General features: G+C 43.1%; 1 protein-coding gene across 1 annotated transcript in view; it reads right to left on the bottom strand.

Moving 5' to 3' along the window:
* The window catches only part of LOC310875934 (NACHT, LRR and PYD domains-containing protein 3-like), a gene marked incomplete at its 3' end in the record, with an annotated part of 59,121 nt that extends 41,402 nt beyond the window's left edge, over window positions 1-17,719 (bottom strand). Inside the window, exon 1 of the mRNA XM_083789368.1 lies at window positions 17,639-17,719. The remainder of the gene's footprint in view (window positions 1-17,638) is intronic.
* Window positions 17,720-21,967: the final 4,248 nt, after the last annotated feature.

The following is a 21,967-nucleotide window of genomic DNA, read 5'->3' as shown; positions in this document are numbered from 1 at the left end:
GGATTTTACCGATGCAAGCACTACACGAACGATGCATCGAGATTTCACCCGTCAATTTTACCGATACACAGTGAATGAACCGATTCACTCGCATCGCGCACGTCATAATCGATGAATCGATACGTATCGATTATGTGCATGTGATAATATTATAGCTGCCTGTCCCTACGTTCATGCCTCTGATCTGCTCTGTCACAGCTAGCCACTGTCGTGCGGGAGGCGGTACAATGGGATGTCAATAAGGAAGTCAAGGAAGGAAGGATAGATAGCATTTCTGTTGGCTTAGATAGCATTTGACACAGACTTATAGCATGTTATGTAGACAGCACTATAATTGTATTGTATATAGTCATAGCACGCCATAGTACATATGTATAGCATAGTAGTGAATATGTATAGTTTATTATGTATAGTGTATGTATAGTTTCATCATATAGATATTCCACTGTTACCTTCTTAGCTTACGCATGTTTCATGATAAATGCTTTTATGTGATGTATTCCCATGCTTTTGTTCTTGCCTAAATGTAAGTCGCTCTGGATTAAGAGCGTCTGCTAAATGCCTAAATTGTAAATTGTAAATTGTAAATTGTAAGGAAGAGAGAATTTCAGAGCTGCCAAAACGGTCAAACACAGATAAAATATACTTAACGGCTTCTGCGCCAAAGGAAAATTCTCAGATGTTTCCGTTGTCTCCTATAGCTCCTATATGCTTCTTTTGAAATATCTAACCCCCATCAAGAATGCGCAGCACGGACGTTTCCGAAGTTATTTATGTCTGTGTACCATTTAGCCATTGTCCAATGGCACGGGACCCTACGGGGTAAAGTCATCCAAATGTCAGAAACTTTATGTACCGTTGGGTTCCGAGCGGGGCTAGGGGTGCTGGTTGCTCGTACATGTGCGTTGTGCGCGCAACATTTTTCAATTATTTACACTTTTACAATAGGTCATGACTGACAGAGCAGACAGTTCCAGCAGGCTAAAGGATGATGAAAGACTAAGAATACAATTATTGAAACTTTTCACTTTGGGCACACTTCATTATATCTGCTCGGCGGCAGGGTAAGGTAGCACACCTCAGAATCCATGTAGAGTGTACATGGGCAACTGGCGGCCCCCACCTACACTTAATGTGGCCCTCAGGTTAATATCAGAATACTTGTATTATTATTATTATTGATTTGCAAAGATGACCAGCCTTACTTACTTCAGTCTAAATTAGTAAAATTAGTTTAAAATGATATTTTCTTATGTCCAATGTATTTGTATTTAGTTCATAAAATGTCAACAAAAAAATATAAATTTCAATTCAAATAATAGCAAAAATAGCTGATCTACAAGCTCAAAACGTGCTGTGGTGCCGCGCGTTTTGAGCTTGTAGATCAGCTATTTGTGCTACGACAGTAATATGCACTGTGGCCCTCTGGAGTGAGTGTGGAAATATAGTGGCCCTCTCCATCGTCAAAGTTGCCCATGAGGGTTATAAGTACTATACGCAACAAGTACACACACACACACACACACACACACGCACGCACGCACGCACGCACGCACGCACGCACGCACGCACGCACACACACAAACACACACACTAGAGCTGGGATACCCGACTGAAACCCGGCGGGTCCCGGGATAAAAAACGATCCGACTAGTCTGTCTCTCTGTGTGTTTTCTGGTTAACCAGGACCATTCTCTGTGTGTTTTCTGGTTAACCAGGACGCATATGGTCCACTTAGAGTAGCCTATATATTAAGGTGGTGCAGCGTGACAACGCAGTGCAAGCAGTCCCCTTCAACTCTTCAAGCGGTGCTGCTTGTTGTTGCAAGTTTGCAACGCGCTGCAAGCAGCAGCAGCAAATCTGTTTGTTCTCCTCCTTCAGCCGTTTGTTTGTTAAATCGGTTCATTTAGCTATCTCAGTTAAAAGTGGGAACTTTTAAAACACGCACAAACTTTTAAACACCAGTTCTCTTTTCTCATTGGACTTTTTTTTCCCCCAGCGATGGGATACAGGCAAGACGCTAACGTCATCAAAGGCCAGCTAGATTACCCTGGCACTTGAAAGAAAATTCCCAGCAGGGCAAACTCAAAATCGGATTGGCTAATTGAACCTGTCAATATCTCTATCGCTCCCATTCAATTTAACAGCAAGGGGAATCAGTGGAAATTCTGAAGGCCTCACGGCTCACGGTGGAGATTTTTACCCGGAGACAACACAAGGAAAAAATCTCATTGGTTAAAAAACAAAACAAAAAAACAAGCGCTGTTGTACCTGCACAGAATGGAAGCAGCGCGTCTGGCCTGTCTGAATGAGAGACAGTGCAATGATGGCAGCTAAATACAATATATTTTCGAAAAATAAACATTTATTATAAAATATAAATGTCTGCATCAGGCAAGTGCAGGGCCAGCAGAGAAGGCCTTACTGTCCCTGACGGCACACCACTGCATTTAACAGAAGTAGGACTATAGGTTGCTGACCGCGTCCTTTCCCATCCTGTCAACCCGTCCCACGTGTCGACAAGCGATACTTCTGTCCCTTCCATCGCACGTTACATGAACAATTTAGGTGCAGAGGTGAGTGGGTGTGTGTCATATGGTTAATTATTACAGAGATTGCTTGCTTTTCAGAGGACAGTGTTACTTGAGGTCAGGAGGAGATCAACTTCTACCAGTTATATAACGTACCAAACCAAAAACGGTTGTGTTTGGTAATAACTTAAGGTAGCTTCGATAGATGGTGTCGTCTTGATGAGACATCTCCTATCATGAGGAGAAAGTCTTAGACCTTACTGTTGTGATGTCACGCATGACAATGGAACAATGGAAAAATTATAGATAAGAGTCAATTGCAAAAGCATCATGTATGATGTACCGTACATATGTATGACTGATTAGATCATGATAAAGGGCAGCTGGGGCGCCTGATGGAGGGGAAAGGAACTGGTTGTTCCATCCACACGCTATGTCCAACCGGGGAAACTCCCCCTTGTCACGTGAAAAGAAGCGGCTTGGACTCCTCATTCATAGAAGGAAGCATGAGGTCAGTCCTCTGCTCTCCCCAGGTTGGCAGGGGAAGTGGATGGCACTGGGTGATAAGATGGGTTTCAAAATTAGCCACACGCACGCACAATTTGCAATGAAAATGCTTCAATCTGGTGCACTTTGAGATCAAAATTCAGCGGCTAGATCTATAAAGAACTACACACATTTGATTATTATCATCTTTACTGTGCCATTGCCAACATCAATTCCAGCACCAGTACCACCCAGAAGTATACCACCATTATGACTGATGTTAAAATACAGTAAAAGGACTGCCTGCTTATCGTTGCTTGCAAATATCAGCGTGCTGTGTTTTGGGGTCTCCATCTCAAGCTGCATGCATAATTGATAGTAAAGAGTAGTATAATGTCCATATATCCATTCTCTCCCTATGATTGGCCACTATTACTAATCTAATATCACTATTATATTTGAACAGCTTTCATGCATTTTGAACGTCCACACAATAATATTTACGTCAAGTCTCGCCGGGTGGATACGGCCCTGCACACACACGCACGCACACACGCACGCATACACAGCAACAACAACATCAGGACAGCAGGAACATCAGGACAAATAGATCATCAATAGAGTAGTACTGTCTGAATACGAGCACACACTCATCAAACAGAATGGGCACAGCTGCTCACACTGGTGTAATTTTTCAACATAAGTGTTTTGCACAAACAATGCCACTGACACTGTAATAATGTAATATGCATGTTAGAGGAAGTGCTATTATGGTGGCTAATTAGATAGATAGATAGATAGATACTTTATTGATCCCCAAGGGGAAATTCAGGTTATCCCAAAGCTCGTACAGGCATGTTAGTTAAAAAACACATCACAAAAACAGGGGGACACATGTTAAGACTAAGCGGGAATAAACATAAAAGGCATTAAAAAGCATTTAAAAGGTAACAGTGGGGATGATTAAAAAACCCTTGCTATTGCACTCTAACTAAAATAAAAAAAAACCTCAGTCCAGTTCATAAACCTAGCGGCTGGCCTTCGAATTGAAGAGCCTAATAGCTGTTGGTACAAAAGTTCTCTTGAACCGGTTTGTGTTGCACGGCACTGAACGGAACAGATCCCTGCGGTTGCTTTTCCGGCCCACAAGGATACTGTGGAGCGGATGGCTCACATTGTCCATTATGGCCTGCATTTTGGTGTTGGTGCACCGCTCAACAACAGACTCCAGTGAGTCCGGCCTCTCCCCCAGTACTGAGCCGGCTTTCTTCACCAGCTTGTTCAGCCTCCTAGCGTCCTTGTCCATCACGCTGCCTCCCCAGCACACTGCAGCATAAAAAAGGACACTTGCCACTGCCGACTGGTAGAACATGCGCAGCATTCTGCTGCACACGTTGAATGACCCGAGCCTCCTCAAAAAGAAGAGCCTACTCTGTGTCTTCTTATACACAGCCTCAGTGTTCAGAGCCCAGTCCAGTTTCTCATCCAGATGGACTCCCAGGTATTTGTATGACTGCACCTGATCAATGGCTGTCCCTTGGACCATGACGGGCTGAAGAGGAGCAGGCTTTTCCCTGCGGTAGTCCACCACCATCTCCTTGGTCTTGGAGGTGTTCAGCAGGAGGCAGTTCTTTTTGCTCCACTCTCCAAACGCCCTTGTCACCTCCCTGTATTCCTCCTCCTGCCCACCCTTGACACACGCCACGATTGCTGTGGCATCGACACCACATAAAGCCAGTGCCGTTTCCCTGCACAGCAACATAACATAACATATTATTAAAAGGTATTCATATTGTGGGACAAATCGGGTGCAGGCCTTTGGTCCGACATACTAACAGTCCGACGATCCAAAGTGATGCCATTAGTCCAACAGCACATTAGTCAGACAAACGTTATGCCAATGGTCCGACAGACATACAGGTCTGACACCCCAATAGTCTGACATAGCAGATATGTTAAGTTAGACAGACGACGTACCAATAGTCTGACAACCCATAAATCTGGCACCCAATTCCCTAACTATGTCGTCTTCTCTTTTACAGGTGTACATTTATCATCCTTTTGTTCTCCGCATTGAAAATGTGTTGCATAATTGGGCGTCGGCCCTGCGCAACATGGCCTGTATCCAAATAGCCTGTGCATGTGTGGGTATGTATTCTTTGTTATGGTGAATAAATGAAGGTGCATATCTCACCCAAACCTCAGGACTGCTCGCCATGCAGTATTCATACCATAGGGTCCTCTGATGTCTCTCTCTCTCCTTCTCTCTCCTTCTCTCTCTCTCTCCTTCTCTCTCTCTCTCTCTCTCTCTCTCTCTCTCTCTCTCTCTCTCTCTCTCTCTCCGTTATCGAGCATAGCGACCAATATGTCATGTTTAAACAATCAAGACAATAGGCGATCAAGGAATATATCTAATCACCCATGCTGGCACAAAGATGTCAGTCTAATAGTGTACCTGCCGACCACCGCTGTCCGGGTAAACAAAATTAAGCTTTTAAAGTGGCTGTACACATATTAACCGTCTTCCTGCCATTGCCGAAGCCCTTCGGCAATTGAAGCATTAATTTGATATTAACGCTTGCTGCCATTGCCGAAGCCCTTCGGCAATTGCCCTTTATTAGTGCATATGATTGATCAAGCCATAATGCTACTCACGTTAGCCGGTTAGCTAGCACTGTTGTTAGCACTGCACTGGATCGTTCATATTAATTCACCGTCGCCATAAGAATCCATTCTATCCGTTTCTTTCAATCGCCTGTATCTCCTATTCCTTGTCCCAGATGGCATTTTTGGTCAAAACAGCGTTTCTTTGACGGCACGAGCCGACGTTGTGGAGTGCAAAAATGTACCGGCATTTTTCGATCATGTAAACAAAGGTTGTCTTGGCAACGTAAAGCTGGCAGGGATAAGCTCACTTCCGGTTGAGGCAAAATGTGGCTTTTCAAAATAAGAGCTCAAATTAAAAAAATGCTGGCATGAATTAGGTCCTAATTTCTCAATAAATGGCAGCAGTAAAAGGGTTAACCAGTTAACAGTTTATTTAATATAATTGTATTTGCAAAAAGGTCAATTGCCTTCCGTCTGTTAGAAAGCTTCTGTATATGAAGGCCCTAGTAAAAGATACTGGTTCTGTTCAGAATTTGTCGTCTCCCGTCTTTCCACAAAATAATAGAAAATGCTCGATAGTGGGCTCGATAAGAACCCGGCTCGATAAGCCTGATCGATAAGGTGCTCGTTATCAATAAAACAATTAACGAGCTCCATCCAACAGAACAGAACTCCCACCACGGGTCTCAGACAATCAATTAATAACTGTGCAACCACTATATTATATGGCAAGGATTTCCTACAGCCTCAAGTCCACAAATCTGAACTAACCCTTTAAGGTCAAGTCAGCTTGGGGTCATCCCTATGTTCCCTGGGTTCTATGTTCCACACTTACCTTAGGGTTAAGGTTAGGGTTTAGGGTTACGGTTACTTGTCACACAAATAATTGTGAATACTGACTTTGAGAGAGTTTTCTTTTTCATTTTTCACACATCATCACATTTTATAACTCAATAACTTGGTGAGACCAGTTGCTCATAAACAGCGGTTGGACTTTCCACAGGATTGCCCACTCATCAATAGAGTAGTACTGTAATTTTTCAACATGGAAGCAATTATGACAAAATAACAGGTTATCTCAAATAGTTGTGATTATTTAGCACCATGTTTGTGCTATATCACATTTTGAAAGAACAGAACAGAACAGACCTCCAAACCAGTTGTTTTGGAGATAGATGGTTTCAGTTCATTCAACCTCCTCTTGTGTGTTTTCTACGAGGTGCTCCCTGTAGGAGACATTCATACTTCATTGCGCAACATTATTGGGCCAGAGAACAGCTGATATACAAGCTCACTGCTGTGAGCTTAGAGGTCTGTGTGCACAATCACAGGACGGACCATAAATTATACCTGACGGGCTGCAGCTGTGGGTGCACCAGCAGGCTCTGCTCCCGTAATCATAGATCACTCCCTGCGTTCTTATGACAGCGACTGGAGGACGTGTGGTTTTGAGGACAACTGTTTTTAATTGCTATTATTGTTCACACACAACAGAAACCAAGGATTATATCTTTCAGGGATGAGAGATCACAATAAATAATATATCCTAATCATTCTTCCTCCACAATGCGAAAAAAGCAGCATCTGAAAGTGTGATAGTGCCTTTTTACATGTGAGTGCAGTTAGAACTTTTCCATTGCATCTCATGAGAGGTGTGGTAACTGTGGTTCATGTGCTGCCGGCCTGCACTCACATGCTGGTGCTTATCAGTGAGACGTCGTCTGATGAGGGGTTTATTGCGACCGAAGGTCACATTTAGTACATGCAATTCCCGTCAGTGTATCACTCATAATCCCCATATTATGGGAAATCCCCCATATATGGTGCCCAGGTCATGACATAGCAAATGCGATCTGCTGTCGCAAATAAGCCCATATGCAGATCTCTGATGTCATCAATATTGGCCAGCAACTCCACATCTGACCTCAAACCCTTAGATCTCCATATATGGATATACGTCAGAACCTTCTGACATTCCATATGTTGATCCTTCCCCATCCATCCTTCCTCTTCGATGTCTCCCTTTTCATTGATGCCTGTCCATTCACACTCTAGACGGGCCTGCCCCAAGTGCAGCCACGCCCGGCAGCCGGTGAAAACTAGGGTCCTCAACAGGCCCGGAAATTAAGGCCCGGCCCTCATCAAACCCTGTACACTCAAGAGAATGACCCCGCTACCACCCTTAGATCTCCATAAATGGAGCTGACCTGTTCTGGTATTCCACATGTTGATCTGACCTCATCAAACCCTGTACACTCAACACATTCTCCATATATACTGTACAGTATGGCCAGTACAGAATTCATTCCATGTTGATCTGACCCCCCATGCCAAAGCGCCAGCGCTCGCCCAGCAATCTGCCGTCAACGAGGCGGATGCACGCGACCTCGCCCTTTAGGGCGCCTTACTGGTATGTAAGGACTACAGGTATACAGTCACATGACACCACGACTGAGCTAATGAATATGCATGAGAGTGCAGTGACTCTAGACTCAACCCTGTCAGGACAAACACATACAAAACTAGAAAAAGTGCCCCTCTGGGCACAGGTCTCCACCAAGCCAGGTTGTGGCCTCCTGGTGGCGCTATAATAGGCCAATGTGAAAAGGGTGCCATTTCTTCATACGCCTTTGATGGCAATTGGATGATTTGAGGAATTTAGCATTTTGTACCAAAAATGTGTTTTGCAAAAATCAACCTGTTGGTGGCGCTATAACAGGCCAATGTGAAAAGCGTGGCATATATTCCTCAGCCTAGTAAGACAATGTGTGAAAGATGTTATGTAAATTGCACGCTGCGTTCATGATTTGAGGCTTTTGTTCAAAAATCTTGCAAACTTTGAAAGCCAATTATAGCCAATTAGGATGGAATATGAAATATCAGACAGATCCGACTTGAACACATGACTATAGAGATACTGTGTAACGATTTAAAAAAATGTGTTTTACAAAAGTCGGCCTCCTGGTGGCGCTATAAAAGGCAGACGCGGAAAATGCAGGTCAAAAGTTTGTCCTTGGCTTCTAGAGAGTGTGCATGCAACGTTTCACGCAGATCGGTGAAGTTTTAGGTAAAGAAATGTGAAAAGCTGCAGCATGGTGGTGCCGCACAGGCAGAGCTGGATTTACCTTGCTGAGGGCCCCCAGGCTGGACCACATTTGAGGGCCCCCCTTGCGTAGCCCCGCATATTGCAATTCGACCGAGCGGCATAGCCGCGAGGCCGCCATTTTTTGGGGCTATTTTGTTTTCATTTTGGGGTACCCAGGCCCAATGTTCCCTCTAAAAACAAAATCGGTCTGAGCAAACACTCAAACCTCCTGAGCAGACATCAGCAACTACTGAGCAATCATACATCACCTTGACACCAACTATCCAAACGTTAGATAATACGAAATGAGCGCCCCTCACTTCACACAGGTGTGATTGTTTTCTTTTTTCCAAATGGATTTTGGTATACGAGTGAATCAATGAATAGAAACATAAGCAAGTCACAACATTTATATTTTATATCAAGGTGGTAGGCTAGCAATTTTAGGAATATTCAGTTAGTCTACATATCAGTGGTTCTCAACCTTTTCAGGCTGTGGTCCCCCAAAGTAATCATATATGAACTGGGGATCCCCCATCCAGACAAGCAACAGAATGGTTCCACAGATAAATATTGTGAAAATAGCCGATCTACAAACTCTTTGTGAACTTGTAGATCGGCTATTTTCACAATTGTTGCCTCTTTCTATTATTTAATAATCTGGCCAATGTTTGATCAGTTTTTATAGGATGCATGGTTTGCTGATTACTTTTTATGCAGTAGGCTAATGGTATTTTTCTTTTAGAGCCTTTGAGGTATTATAGAAGTCTTAAAAGTCCTTAAATTGTCACTTTCACTGTCATCTGGGGTCCTCCCCCCCACCCCCAAATCATGTGGGGACCCACAGGTTGAGAACGACTGGTATATGAATACTTAATTGTGCATTACATGGGGGGCATGAGAACGTAAAAACTTTATTGGGACACACACACACACACACACACACACACAAACACAGCTATGGGCTACTATTATATACAGTAGCTCTACATAGCAGAGGGATTGATTGATTGAAGAAAGATGTATTAACAGATTGGAGAATTACAGAGAGTTTCCATATGGGACTAGACCGCTAGAGATTAATGTTAGCTTCCACGTGTTGTTTCATTCACAAGTAGGTTACACCGGACTGGAGGCTTGTTGTGCTATAGTGATAACCACATTAGCTAACCAGCTAATACGAGGCTAACGTTAGTTCCCCTCTCGTTGTTTTTATCCACACTTCCATCCGTTCGCCTTTTAAATCTAAATGTCCCATCAACGCACAGGTCCAAGGCGCAACGCAATCTTATCTGGTTCTTGGGGTTTCATTAACACGGACTGCACTGCTGCAGCACTGCTGCCTACTCCTACTGTTACGTCTCCAGACCTCTATCTACAGAACTCGCCGGAGTCGCCGTGCATACGGCGCAGTCATACACAAGAGGAGAGGAGAGGAAACCAAAGAGTCAAAAAAGGAGGGGAGGAGACCTGTCTGTTGCCTCGCCTGTGTAATCTCAATAAACTGTAAAGTAAATAGAAATAAAGTTTCACACATTTCACTTGAATTGGATTTCAATACTTATACTTATACAATTTTATAATAAAAATAATAATAATATATATATATATATTATTATTATTATTTTTAATATATTATTCGGGGGCCCCCCTAGTCGTGGGCCCCCGGGCTGCAGCCCACCCTAGCCCAAGGGGCTAGGGACGGAAGGACACACACACACAACAAAGCTGGTTAGCAAACTGCCCTCCCACTCTGGGCGTTTTGGTGTAGAGCACATCAAAGCCTTCTACAAAAACCTTGGTGTTTGTAAAGATGATTTCAAAATGGCAATGGTAACAACCGAGGAGGTACTTAAAAAACTGAGTGCCCTCCAACCCCACAAGGCCACTGGCCATGACAATATCCCCTCCAAATTTCTCAGAGACTCAGCCTTTTCCATAGCTCCAGTCATCACCCACATAGTTAACCTCTCCATCAAACAGGGACAGGTCCCCCAAGATTTTAAACTGGCCAAAGTAACCCCCTTGTACAAAAAAGGGAGTAAATTAGAACCCGGCAACTACCGCCCTATTTCTATTCTAAGCTCCATCTCGAAAGTGATGGAAAAAATAGTCTATGAACAGGTTGAAAAGTATCTTGCCACTAATAAATTGCTGTACGAGTTCCAATCTGGTTTCAGAACATCCCACTCCACTGACACATGCCTCCTCTATTTGAGCGACCACATCAAACACGAGGTGGACGCTGGAAAATACTGCGGCATGGTCATGCTGGACCTCCAAAAGGCTTTTGACACCGTGAACCACTCCATACTGGTTAACAAGCTTAAAGCTATTGGTTTTGATAGCACATCAGTGAGCTGGATGCAATCCTACCTGGAGGGGAGAGAACAGATGGTGGAGGTGAACGGAACACTGTCCCCTCCCCTCCCAGTGAGCTGTGGCGTCCCACAAGGAAGCATACTAGGGCCTTTACTGTTCCTAATATATGTTAATGACATGACTTCAGCTTGTGACTGCAACTTGTTCCTGTTCGCAGATGACTCAGCACTGCTGGTCTCGGACAGGAACAAACTGCAGGTTGAAAAGACCCTCAGCTCTGAACTCGGTAGAATCTGCACCTGGCTCGCTGATAACAAACTATCCTTACACCTGGGAAAAACTGAATCCATCCTCTTCGGATCAAATAGTAATCTCAGCAAGGCAGATGGCTTCTTGGTTAGAGTGGGTGACAATATTATCACACGAAAAGATCAAATTACCTACCTAGGTTCCATCCTGGAGGCCAATCTTTCCGGTGATAAGATGGCCACCAACGTAATCAAAAAAGTCAATCAAAGAACAAGATTCCTTTACAGGATCTCCTCACTGGTCAGCAAAAACACCTTGAAGACCTTAACAGGAGCCCTCGTACAAGGTTTCTTTGACTATGCATCCACCTCTTGGTACCACAGCACCTCAAAGGCCCTTAAAACAAGGCTCCAGACCTCCCAAAACAAACTGGTCAGGCTCCTACTTGGCCTCACCCCCCGAACCCACCTCACCCCTTCCCACTTTGACAGGCTGGGATGGCTTAGGGTCGTCGACAGAGTACAGCATCTTGCAATGGGTCTGGTCCACAAGATTCGATACACCACCAAGATACCCATGTACCTGTCTAAATACTTCCTTAATGTAAACGAAGTCCACACCCACAACACCAGAGGGAGTGCAACAAACCATGTACAACCCAGATTCGGCACAAACAAGGGACTAAATTATTTTCGCTCCTATGCCACCAAAATGTGGAACGCCCTACCAACAGTCATTAAGACATGTGAATCCCTTGACTCCTTCAAAACCGCTCTCAAAGGGCACCTACGGATGGCTGCAATTCGAAACTGGCCTCTGTAAAATCTGAATCCCCCCCACCCCCCCCACCCCATTTTCCCTCACTGTATATTGTATCTTTTCCCTTTTTTGCTTCCCATATGATGAATTTAGCTACATAGAAATGTCTATTTGTATGTCTCTAAATGTTTGTATGTCTTTAAATGTTTTGATGAATTGAACAATGTGGACCCTGTTGTAAACAAGTGTAATGCTTAATTGGGTCGTCCACTCACAGTTGACAGTCTTTGTATTGAGTTTGTGCTTAAAATGTACTGTAAATTCTACAAACTGTTAATAAATATTTCAATCAATCAATCAAACACACGCACACACACACGGACGGAGTGCAAAACATAATCTATCCCCATGCTGTATTTTGCGTGTCTTAAGTACCAGGTCTTATTCCCTAACTTGAGTAAACTAAAGACCTGGAGGCGTGATCAATGCTCTTTGGCCACTCAGAATAGCCAAATGGCATTGATCACGCCTCCAGGTCTTTAGTTTACTCAAGTTAGGGAATAAGACCTGGTACTTAAGACACGCAAAATACAGCCCAAAGAGTCTCCTTACCTCATCATTAGATGGAAAGGTGATTAATTTAGTCATTCATTAGCCTACTTATTTTAGCGTGAATTGTAGCATAACTGTGCAGGCCAACGACACTCGCTTTATGTGGTGGCTATATGCCATGTCAATAATTAACCACCATAGCACTTCCTCTTATGACGTATGGCTTAAAGCACATTACAACATGTATATTACATTATTATGTCAGTGACGCCGTTTGTGCTAAACACTTATAAATCATGTGAAGTACAACCAAAGATAGAAGCATTTTAAATGGATTCTATATTACCTGATTTGTTGTGTGGTCTGTTATTCAAACATACTGCCCAGGTGGTCCATCTTCTATCACTGTCCAGGCTATTATTTGGAGCTTGTATATCCTCCCTCCTTTACTTATTTGATCAACTTTAAACATAAAAGGCAACGTGTATATCTGTACACTACAACAAAGAGAGAGTAGAAAACTACAGTACAACTGTTCTTACTCCTTACGACAGACGATGAAACAGGAGCTAAAACTTTCAGAACACACACTCACAATTCCAATCCGCTCCCTTACTGACTCACTGACTCAGCTGCACCATGTGAAGTCTGCCAGGGCTTGAGGGCTGTCCCATTTGAAATAGGTAAGTGAGTGAGGGCTCAGCCCCGCCCCTTTACGCAACCTTTCCATCACAGATTTACTAACTTTATAAAAAGTAACAATACCATTGAACGTGCACCACAATGTGACACTTTGCAAGCTTAGATCGGCCATATCCACTATTTTTCAAAAATATTTGAGAATGTATGAGCATTTTTCATCATGAATTAGTGGTCCTATCATCACACATTCACAGTAAACGTGGGTGAAATTAGTTTTTGTGCATAGTAGTTCCAGTCATATGGAAGCGATGACAAGTATACAATTATGAAATAAATATTTTGATTATCTGAATATAATAGTGACTGGGCGATTACGTATTAAATATGAAGTTAATATAGGAAAACACTTTTACTGTAATGTGAGATACTGTCGGAACTGATTTTAAGCACTTTCATCCTGCCGTCCCTAACTTGGGCATTCAATTGTTCAAAGATTTTCAAAATATATATTTTTAAATAACACAAAAAAACATAACAAAACCAAACAGCACATCTACAAGCTTGTAGATTGGCTGTTTTGACAGTTCTTCGTATGACAAACTGTCTTTAAACATTTTAAATCACACAGTACAGTGTAAGGCCTGACTCACACCTTTACAACAGACTCATGTAGTGATCGACCGATAATCGGCTTCGATATTCATGATTTTAATTAATATCGGTATCGGTGCTAAAAACAAATAATCGAAAAAAAACGGCAGATTATTATATTTCTCATAAATGCGCAAACATGGTGAAACAACCACTTTCATTGAAAATCCGGTAGAGTACGGTTGTAAGGAAATGTATAGCTGCGTGTCTGACTCTCCCACTGCTGTGCTCCACCCCCGGAGGAGTAGACACGGCTTAGCTCCGCTCTACAGACTGACGTCTCCTCTGAGTCCTCTCTCTCTCTCTCACACACACACACACACACACACACACACGGAGTCAGAGAGATGGCCGCAGGGAGGAGAAAGGATTATAGGCTACTAACCTTGTAACCGTAAAAAGCTTTGCTGTTTTCATCTTCAATTAACCAAAATAAAATCCACACGTGAGAGGGACAGAGTCACAGAGAGGAGAGCAGTGGTAGAACTACGTTAGCCAAGCTAGCTGCTGCCTGCTAACGCTGCAAACAACAGCTGTAACAAGTTGTATTGATTGCCTGTTGTGTCCGTGTGGGCGCGGGTGCGCGGGTGCGCGCGCGCGCGCGCGCGCGCGTCAGCCAACTGAAGGACAACGTTTTTTTTCCCCCATCCTGACCAGCCTAATATGATTATTGCATGTTGGCTATAATTAGTTGCCAATAATTTTATTGTTGGCCAGTGTTTTGACTTTTGAGACATATTGTCTTTTATTGCTATAAAATGAATGGTAAAAACAAATTCTACATGCATTAAAAAAGTGGCCAGTGATCTTGAAAGTGGCAAACAAGGTCACATGGCTTTGGAGAGTTTGGGCAGCAGATCTACAAGCTCTCAACATGTCATGCTGCAATGTGCTGTGGGCTTGTAGATCACCAATTTTGATAAACTAGTAGTGCCTCTACAGCCCATTGGGCACTGACCTACTTGGAACGATGCAAGTTGTAAATGAATGCCCCACCCAGTAATTATGTCTGTCTCCCTTTTATGCCCATATATGGAGTTCTTTATAAGGCATGCCCAAATAGGGAGTATATGCAGCCAGCTTGTGGAGTTCTGTCTTCTGTGTCAGGCATGCCCAAATATGGAGTGCTGTGAGGTCAGAACAGGCCAGCTCCATATTATGGATGCTGGGCATGGGCCCGGTCCAGAGCCCGGGCAGAGGCCTTTTTGGGGCGGTTCTGGACAATCTGGACACACACACACACACACACACACACACACACACACACACACACACACACACACACACACTTACACTTGGTGCATTCATAGATAAATATATAGATACATACATACATACTACATAGATACATATATATGCTGCTACAGTACATGCAATTAAAAAAAAAAGCTGCATTTGATGGAGGGGGGAAGTGTTACTGTAACGATGTTGGTGCTTCTTGCACTTCCTTTTTTATAAGTGATAAATATCAATAATGCATTTCAAGGAATTCTTGTGTTGGAATTTATGGGTTTTTTTACTTAAATAATCGGCTCATAATATTGGCTATCGGCTTTTTGATTTGTCCACTAATCGGTGATCGGAAATATCGGCCAAAAACCATATCGGTCGATCACTAGACTCATGCATGCTTGTTGTATGAGATGTATAGCTGATGCAAGCTCGCAATGCATTTCCAATGGGAGTCACATGGTTTGACACAACATTTGTGTTGTATGAGGGGGTGGGGGGGCAGTCGAAACACAGCCGAAAGCCGTACAACACAAATGTTGCGTCAAACCATGTGACTTCCATTGGAAATGCATTGGGGCAAGATGTATCACACCCTTTGTATATATCTAGCATGCATCAATGTTGTATGCTAGATCGAAAGGTGTGAGTCGGGCCTTAGACATAAAAGTCAGTAATGCTGGTGCATGGCTTGCTGGTGAGGAAACCCCTGCTGTTGTAAAGTAATTTATTACCATCTAGTGTCTATTTTTTCAACTGCAGTGTAGAATTCAACACCATGTACTGTAGATAACATGGAACAGCAATGTCCGTGTTCACTTACCTATGTGTTAGTTCACCTATGTGTCTATGTGTTGGTTAATGAGCTGATGTATGATGACATATGATGATAAGAGTACCCCTCACTTCACACGGGTGTGATTTATGTCTTACACAAACATTAAATTCTCATTGACAATGAATGGAGAATTTTGCGTCATGTCTGAGCAAATCTGCATAGTGTCTATTTCAAGTCATGATGATGTACGATGATAAGAGTGCCCCTCACTTCACACAGGTGTCATTTTTAAATCACACATCAAATAGAGTATCAGAATAGCAGCTTAAACACACTTGGTGTAATTTTTCAACATGGAATTATGACAAAATATTATAACTCTTATTATCTCAATAGTGATTATTTATGTTTGTGCTATCACATTTGAAAGAAGCCTATTTGATTGGCTGTAGACACCAACCTCATACATAAACGAATATATGTACAGTCACATGACACCACAACTGAGCTAATGAATATGCATGAGAGCAGTGCCTCTAGACTCAACCCTTTCAGGACAAACACATGAAATAAAATATGCTACTAAATCCTACATGTCCAAATACAAGTGAAAATAAGTCTATCACTCATCCAGAAATGCAATATAGTCACACAGCTGATAATGGAAAATAAGTAAGTACTTTAGTCAATGTTATGTATTTATGTAACAGCTACTTTCACAAAGACAACAACACTATACCAGCGGGAAAATAAAACAAACAACAAAGGAATACTCATCGTTATTATTATAATACTCCATTAACATTTTTGTTCAGCGAATATATGATTTACACCAATATTGCTAACACTTAAGTTGTTTCTATGTGTGTTATTTATTCACTTCTGGAAAGCATGATCTCTGGTTAAAGTGATAGTTCACAAAAAAAAATACTTGTTTTCTATTGAGTACTCACATAGAGTCTTGCATTTATGGATTTGTTTTTGTTTTAAGCCAATAATTTAATGAGAAGCAGTGGTTCCGGTAGGAGACACAAAGAAGCAGCGGCTCCGGTAGGAGACACAAAGAGTCTCCTTAGCTCATTAGATGGAAGGGTGATTCATGTTACATGTGTTCATTCATTAAAATTTTAGCGTAATTTGTCCCACAATATGCATTTTAATAACTAGAATTTTCCATCCTAGAGTTACATTGCAGCGCAATATGGGAAGAAGGAAATTGCGGGAGTTGACAGACTCTACTTCATGTTTCAGCTGTGTTTTTAAACCCAGTATTGTGCCCTGCACATGTAGTAACGGATGGGTTATTATTATTATGTGTTGTTAACTTGTTTTGTATTATTTTCATTAGTGATGCTGAAATCAAACTACACACGCACGCGCGCGTGAGTCTGTGGTGGGACAAACAATGCGCGTTTTGTGGCGATGAGAGGTGGTGTGTGTGTGTGTGTGTGTGTGTGTGTGTGTGTCTGTGTGTGTGGCTTTCAGCTTAAAACCCAGTATTGTGGCCGTCACATGTAGTAACGGATCATGGATGGCTACACATCGTAGACACACGCACACTGGCTTTGTGTGGTGTCGATGCCACAGCACAGCCATGTCAAAAACCACCGTGACAGCACTTCAGCTCATGACTTATTACAACATATTACATGATTACAGTGTCAGTGACACTGTTTGGGCAAAACACTTAAAAATGATGTGAAGTACAACCAAAGATAGAAGCATTTTACATGGATTCTATATTACCTTATTTGTTGTGTGGTCTGTTATTCAAACATACTGCCCAGGTGGTCCATCTTCTATCACTGTCCAGGCTGATATTTGGAGCTTGTATATCCTCCCTCCTTTACTTATATGATCAACTTTTAACATAAAAGGCTCAACGTGTATATCTGTACACTACAACAAAGAGAACGTAGGAAACTATCTCTTCTTACTTCCTACGATGAAACAGGAACTAAAACTTTCAGAACACATGATCTTTGCTTCCTGCACGCGCGTACAACTGTTCTTACTTCTAACGAAAGACGATGAAACAGGAACTATGGCCCTCATTTATCAACCGTGCGTACGCCAAAATATGGGCGCACGCCGAAATTACCGACATTTTCGGCATTTAACATTTCCGGCAAAGCTTGAAATTGAACGTGACAACGATCAAAACCCACGTCTACTCTGCAGCTGGCGTACGCTGTTTCTCTGTCTTACACAAGCGGAGCAGCCTTGTCTGAACTGCTGAGAGGCTGTCACAGGCATCTAAACATATATGTATTCACTCCTAAAATGTTTATATAAAAGGTATGTATAATGTATATGGGCTACATGTAAAAAATAAATAAATAAAAATGTTAAGGAATACATGTGTCATATGAAATTAGTAGGAGATAAAATTGCGCAATTAAAAACAATGTTGCAAGAGATGCTTAAGCCATTTAAACAGTGTTTTGCATGAGTGCATACATGCAAGGATTTGGGCTGTCTGTGCTGAAATATTTCCATGACGGGACGTTGGAGAGTAGCTATAGTGCAGCAGTGCTGCAGCTCAGCTGCGGAGAGTCCCAACGTGCAGGTATAGCCTACTGTAGCCTAATCTACAGCATGAAGGCCGATGTCTTTCTTACGGTATGTGCAATATAATAAACCTGACGCGTCGCTCGAATGCCAAATGTACCGTGCCAGGCTCCCAGCGCAAGTGGGAACTGTATCAGAGATATAGGTATATTACCCAGCCAGCCCACGCTGCCCACCACCAGCCACATGAGGCTATATAGGTTTTGGCTGCACATTCATATAATGACAGTTGACAGACAGACCGGCCACTGCAGTGACTAACGACTGCGAGGCAATCTAAATAGACTGTCGAACGTCGGAACGTGCATGGTCAGTTGGTCACGGACGGACCACTGTGATAGAGAGAGACAGACAGACAGACAGACAGGACAGGAGGAGCACCTGCAAAACAGCAGCGTGTGTGTGCCTATTTGTTATTTAATTATGGTACACAGGTTCAGGTTTTCGTTCACTAATATATCTTGTTGTATATTAAATTAAAAATACTTTAATAATTTAATATACAACTAACAACACACAGTGAAAGTTGCAAATAGCGATATGTGCGTGCGTGCGTGCGGGGGGTGAGGCGGGCAGCAAGGGAAGCGAAGCGAGAGGAGAAACAGACAGCTTTATTTAATGTGTCACGTAGGTGCGTGCGTGCATGACAGCAAGGCAAGCGAGGTGAGAGGGAAACAGACAGGGACCCTGCATGAATTAAATAAAGTTGTAGGCCTACCCTGTCACAGGGTAGGCCTACAACTTTATTTGGTTGTCTGTTTCTCCTCTCGCTTCGCTTCCCTTGCTGCCCGCCTCACCCCCCAGACGCACGCTTTATTTAATTCATGCAGGTGTTCGTTCTTTATTTGTTTAACAACACACCAGTTAGTTGGGCTTGCAAGTTGCGTGTGCGTGCTGTGCCTGTGTATGAGAGAGGGGGGTGTGGCAGCGGGAGAAACCTATTTTTTCATGTAACCATGGTTTCAGGAAACGTATTGCATGTGTTCATGTCGCAAAAACGAGGGCGAGGCTTGATTTCTTAGGGCGTGCCAGATCAAATTCAGCCGTGACATTTATTAACGTGAGAACAAAATTAAGGAAGGATCAGCTGTTTGCGATCACTTTATAAATGCCGTGGCGACGTGGGTGTACTACGAAACCTGCACTCGAATCTGTGGCAGATTTTACACTCGATTGATAAATGAGGGCCTTTGTGTCTCCATATAGGTAATGCAGCCTCTGCGCAGCCTGCTATCAAAATATTGGCTTAGGAATGCGATGAAATTCAAGTATCCAGTAATTGATGTAATTGACAGAAAACAAGTCATATTTTTGGGGTGAACTGCTCTATTAAAGGTATGCAACTCTGACAGTGTACACATGCCTTGCATTGCTCCATCTGTGTCAAACAACACTGACACTGGTAAACAGCCAAACTGTAAACAATTACTCATAAAAATAAAAATAAAAAGACAGAAAAACACCCAGGCATAAACGGGGTGGGGGGGGGGGGACTCTGCCAGTCTCACTAGCTGAAATAATTGACTTAACCAAGATAAGAGGACTGTTCTCCTTTTTTCTTAAGCACAAGGCTAATGACAGTCCTCATGCATTTTTGAGAGCCTGACAAACGCTGACAAAATAATGTTTCAAGTGAAGTCAAGCGCTCCTCGCTGCTACATTAACCCTTTAAGACCGGGAAGACATCGGTGTCATTTCAGATAGTATAACCACTTTAAACCATTCTGTGGGCTATTCAAAAATGTGCAGATCTGCATTTTAATTGTTTTTTGAGAGCTGGGGGGGTGGGTGTTGCACCACTCAGTTCACGCGCATGTGATTTTTTCTCTCTGTAGAGCTCCAAATGTCTGATGTTATTTTCCCGTCCTACCTAGGTCGCATGTTTTTTATCCCCACTCTGAATTCCCATAGACGTTTTTATTTTATTTATATTGTTTCAAATAAGAACTGTATTCAGAAAAGATTACACCCCGCGTGAAGTGAGGGGCACTCTTATCATCGTACATCATCGTGACCTGAAATAGACACTGTGGTCAAACGCTATTTCCCATGCATTGTCAATGTGGAATGTAATGTTTGTGGACACACACCAAAAGCTGGATATAGGAGGGGGGCTAGCACCCCTCAATAAACGGACGATCCCGGGGCCGTTTGACTCGCATGAAGAATCAACTGACGGCGAGAAAACACTAAAGTTAGAGTCGCCAAATGAGTTAATATTTTGCCAGAATCAGACTGTATCAAATATGAGTGACTACAGAGCCACGTCCCGACAATATCAGCGTGTCGGGACCCCCCTGGATGGTCCCCAACATATTTTGGGGTGTCCCGAGATTATTTAGCGATATTGTTTTATCACTCAACAGTAAACAAACCAACACACAGTGTAATACAAATTAATTAATCTGCACATTTACAGTTACAATGGGGGTGGGGGGGGGGGTGTCCAAAATGGACCCTTGCTCTATCTCTCTCTCTTTCTTTCTCGCGGGGCCTTCTTGCTGCAGTATTTCTTCCACCAAGTGATCGATCGGCTCTGGCATCATGGCCATCCGGTCTTGTCTGCATGGCGGGGCCCGGATAACAACCTGTCTCCATTAGTTTGATCTGAGCATGAGTGCTGAGTGAGCGCCAGCCTTCCGCTGTCACCTCAGCGCTATATAGCATGGATCTATCTCTCTGCTCCGTTCCTTTATTTCCTATATAGCATGGATCTATCTCTCTGCTCCGTTCCTTTATTTCCTATATAGCATGGATCTATCTCTCTGCTCCGTTCCTTTATTTCCTATATAGCATGGATCTATCTCTCTGCTCCGTTCCTTTATTTCCTATATAGCATGGATCTATCTCTCTGCTCCGTTCCTTTATTTCCTATATAGCATGGATCTATCTCTCTGCTCCGTTCCTTTATTTACAGCTGGGTTTTTTATACCTCTGAGCAGTCGGGGCTATAGAGGAACCCCACGCAGTGAAGATTATCCCAACATAATCCTGGGACAATGGTCGCTTTTTGTTGCAATCCTCAAAGCTGTACAGTCTGCCATGTGCACGTAGCAGCGCTGTTGGAGGGGGGGAGGGGGGCTCGGGTGGCAGCCGGGGGTTCAAATCCACCGCTGTGCGTCCGTCGTTGTCGAGCATCTCTATACAGGGAGGGTACGGGGGATTTGTGAAAGGGCACTTTGGGCCAAAATGTTTGAAAATAACTGATCTACTTGTGGATCGAGCTCAAGTAGAAATGGGAACTAGAAAGATGGAATCCTGCGGAATTGCGAGTCATGTGGTCGCCTATCTCAATAGGATTAATGTTCATTTAGAAGAGTTGAGTTGGGTATGTCACCGTGTACTGTCCAATCAGATGAGGGGCAAAGGACACAAGTGCCTTGGGAAGAGTCCAGAAGCGCTGGCCAGTCGGAGGGGAGAATGGAGCGTTATTGCACGATTTAAACGTTTTAAAACGATTTAATTGCGCCGGAGTGCAATGCAATAACAATAGTCTGCTTGCCT

This window comes from Protomyctophum parallelum (genome assembly GCF_964188405.1).
Source record: "Protomyctophum parallelum genome assembly, chromosome: 18".
Classification (NCBI taxonomy): Eukaryota; Metazoa; Chordata; class Actinopteri; order Myctophiformes; family Myctophidae; genus Protomyctophum; species Protomyctophum parallelum.
Note: the sequence above shows the minus strand (reverse complement) of the source record. Positions and strands in the feature narration are given on the sequence as shown.